At 45.8% G+C, this 4,132-nt stretch overlaps 1 long non-coding RNA gene across 1 annotated transcript in view; it reads right to left on the reverse strand.

The window, feature by feature from the left end:
* LOC109385643 (uncharacterized) overlaps window positions 1-4,132 on the reverse strand; it is a 22,225-nt gene that overhangs the window by 6,031 nt on the left and 12,062 nt on the right. The gene's annotated exons all lie outside the window — the stretch shown is intronic.

The following is a 4,132-nucleotide window of genomic DNA, read 5'->3' on the forward strand; positions in this document are numbered from 1 at the left end:
AACGACAGCAACTTGTCTGTTCCCCTTCCCCCAATTCCCCAGCACTGTTCCCATCCCCCAATTCCCCAATAAAAATCTTAAAAAAAAAAAAAAAAGGGAAACGATATAGGAGTTCTTCCGCTGACATTCGGCTTCCTTCCACTATCGGTCAACCCTTCAGAGATTATTTTCTTGGAAATCGCAGGAGGACAGAGAAATGGCTTCATGCGGGTTGCCATGGTGAACCTAAAGCTACAGTAGGACGTGCCAAGTTCGTCCCTTCTTCACTCCATCTTCTTCTTTCCTCCAACTCCCCCCCTCTCCTCTTTGTCTCTCGCCCTGTTGCTTGTCTGCACTGTCCTTCCTCTCCTCTCTCCCTGTATTCTTTTATCTGGACAGGTTTTTAAATGTCGTGAGACTATTAAGGTTAAAGAAAGAATATCTGGGCATTCTTTGGATTTCCTAGTTCTCTGGTGACTCATTTCTTCTCTGAGGTGAACTGTTCATCCAGCAGGCAGATTAGCTTTTCCCCAGCACAGTAACCATCCACTGGGTCTTTGAGAGGTAAGGGAGTCCTTGGGTGCTTTTTCCAAGATTAAGGCCGAGAATCTTGTATTGGTTTCTTGCCGGAAGGAAAAAAGGAACTCTGCCCAGGGATGCTGTCCCTGGAAGGGGGCTTCTGTAATCTGCCCAAACTACTCTTTCGGCCTTGTCTCCTACAAGCAGCCCCTACCATGCCTGCAGCCTTCTCTCAAGGTGCATTGAACGTCTTTCTTTTACCTTAGTAGATGAGGCAGGCCTCCATGTCTTAGCCTTATGCCTTTCCCACTGCCCGGAAAGGGCCATCCGCACCCAACGTGACATGCACACACACAGAGGCTCACAAGGCTTCAAGGCCCAGTCCTAGGCCCACCCGTTCCATTCCTTTCCTTGAGTAGATCCGCTCGCTCCATCCCTCCCTTCTCCCCTGAACACCTGCAGCATGTACCCTGTGTCAGGCAATAGTTCATCTCCATAATGAAAACATATGCACTGAAACTGGATATGAGGCTCATGATACAATGTAGCAGGCTCTGAAAAAGTGTGTGTGTGTGTGTGTGTGTGTGTGTGTGTGTGTGTGTCTCAGGGGAGGAGCTGAGGGCAGACAGCGTGGCTGAGAAGGTGGGGAGGTGATAAATACAGAGAGAATAATTAGAGAGAACTGATGAAGAAAATATCACCTTCTGGATATGATCACATATCATACAGAACCCATTTTCACCGGTCCTCTCACATAGCTGTACTGTGAAAAAAACAGCTTTTCAATTCGGAGAGACCAACACACACACACACACACACACACACACACACACACACACACACACACTCCGCCCCGAATGTCAAAATGTTCACTGAACTACATTTAACTTCCTANGAAAGAAAGGAAAGAAAGAGAGAAGGAGAGAAGGAGAGAAGGAGAGGAGAGAAGGAGAGAAGGAGGGAAAGAGAGAAAAGAAAGAAAAGAAAAGAAGAAAGAAAGAAAGAAGAAAGAAAGAAAGAAACAAAGAAAGAAACAAAGAAAGAAACAAAGAAAGAAAAAGCACTTCCCCTAAACTCCAGTTTGAAAATCCCAGGGAAAAGTTCAGAATGTTCTAACCTGGGTCACGTGCCCCCACACACGGGCCAATCACTGGCCAGGAGGGTGAGGGCAGCTCCCTTACAGACTTGGGGCCAGGTGCAAGGTTGGGGGGCGGGGGGTGGGGTTTCAGTTCCCCTGGAACAAGGAAATGCTATTTCCAGAAGAAAGAAGGAGCGATGGTCAGAAACCAATAGCAAAAATCCCTAGTTTTATCATTTGTAAGCAAATAGCAGTGTGTGAGTACATATTTCTGGCTCTATCCTCAAGAGTCAGCTCTCCCCTTCTCCTAAACGAGTAGGAAAATACTCGCAGTGAATTTACCTTGGGTCAGCAAGACTCTGCTTGCTTCAGGCCTGTCATCACTGGATTATTCATGCTGATCTCAGAGAGAGCCCCACCTGAAGAGTCATAATGAGTGGGTTGAGGCGTTAGGAGCCTTCTGCTCCATCGGGTCTGCCCACAAGCCTCATCCATCATGGTTCGTTGAAAGTGAGCACTCGCTTCCTCCCAGCCCTGACCTGACAATACAGATATTTAGGCACTCTAGAATATATGAGACAGCGTATGTCCAGTTCCTGTCTCTCAATTTGGAAGGAATTGGCCTATTTCCCACAACTTAGGATAGTTTCCTCCTCATTCATGAAAGGGATTTGCCAAAGTAATGATTGAATGCTTTGAAATAAGGCAGAACTTAAGGATTATCATTATAGGCAGAGGTCTTAGAAATATATACACGTGGAAGGCAGGCAACACGGATTTAAAAACTTAACGTCTAATCTACTGGGTGCAGACTTTAGCCTGGAGTGCTGAAAACATTCGCTAAGAAAAACTCAGCAGTTCATGGTTTCATTGTTGAGAAAATACAAGGAACTTCAGTACTGACATCCAGGATAGTAAATACAACACACAAAACATGTTCCTCAACTAGCAGAACTGCTTTGAGGACTAAAAATAGCCCTGATGGGTGTTTTTCAGGTATTTTGTGTTCTTTTCCACCCACTGATTCAGATTCAACAAACGTTCGTGACAACTTTGTGCTGGACGCTTTGCTAGATGTTTCTATATCCTCTTTTGAGTCTCACTTCCACTCCTCATTTTGTGGACTTAGAGCAATTCAGAGCCTTACCTAAGGCCTCGTAAGTGTTGAGTGAAGGGCTGGTTTTTCCTGATACCATGGCCTCTGCTCCTTCCACGGACCCTCGTCTCCATTTTATCAGAGTCAATGAGCTGCGTCAATATTTAGATATTAAATAGCAAGGGGAGGGGCGCGGTGAGGAGAAAAATATCCTTTTCTTGGTTTCTTCTTCTTCTTCTAGTTTTATAAACAAAGAATTAAGCAGGTTGCATAGAAATAACGGAGAAAAGAGCATCCCATATTTTAAGTAGTCCTGCTGCCTGCTATGAAACCACCTGCTCTTTCTCCTGTCTTTGTGTGTGTTTGAATTTTGTCATGTAAGCACGTTCACTGTGTGGCAGACGCATGTGGAAGGTGAAACAGCAGTTTTGCATTTCAGGGTGTCCAGGTGCAGCTATCCCCCCCACTCACGCGGCTTTATTTATTCATTAACAGCCCCATGTAGCATGTGCTCAAAGAAAGCTGTGTCTTCGGAGAAGCAGTGTCACACTGGTGATATCAGAGGGTCATGTAGCCATGTGGGACCTAAAGATAAAGGCCCCTGCTGCGTGGTGTCTCCCAAGTGATGCAGTCTCTGCCAACTCCCCATGAAATGTCCTTTCGGCAAATACGAAGGCTCCCTTAGGGGAACATGGAAGGATATATGTGCTGGCGTGTGTACCTCAAATTCAAATAGAGTTATCAAGTGGATTAACAAGGAAGAAAAATCAATTCTCCTTAGACACATCACTCATAATCAAGCTCATTTCACTTTTGTGTGTCCCCTGCCTGGGGACATCACTCTCTCTAGAATGCATCACTTTGGCCCCGTGGTCTCTTTTGATTCCTGCAATTTGCACAAGTTGGAATACCTAATCTTGTGTTTTATTTTGCAAGAACTTGGCCCTCAGAAGCATGAGAGTGTGTGTTTGTCCTTTTATGCGCTCCCTGTGGTGGTAGATGTTCTAACAGATATACTAAGGACAAAGGGACTGCGCTTAGGAAGAACCATGCATTTCTCTCTAGCTCTGGAGTGGCCCAGACCTTTCAGGTACAAAAGGAAGGACCCAGGAACTGCTTCCTGAGTGCCTTTTCCGTTTCGTAAGCAACTGCAGCAGGACGGCATGGGGCGAGGCCTTATTGCCTATGATACATCCTTATCATCAGCCCACTGCTCCTATTGCTATGCAGCTTCTAGCTTTTACATGGTTTTTTTTTTTTCATAAACCCCTCTTTTCTTGAAAAGGAAAAAGGTCGCACCCAAAATTACACATTCATTCATTGCTACCAGTAAAAGCAATGAAAAAGGGAAACGATAGGGCTGGCCAAGTGGCGCGATGGTTAAGAGCTGGCTTGGGACGCCAGAGGGCCCCGGTTCAGATCCCACATATGAGGGCCAGTGACACTGCCCTCTACAGCTA

Source organism: Hipposideros armiger, unplaced genomic scaffold (assembly GCF_001890085.2).
Source record: "Hipposideros armiger isolate ML-2016 unplaced genomic scaffold, ASM189008v1 scaffold_6, whole genome shotgun sequence".
NCBI classification, from domain to species: domain Eukaryota; kingdom Metazoa; phylum Chordata; class Mammalia; order Chiroptera; family Hipposideridae; genus Hipposideros; species Hipposideros armiger.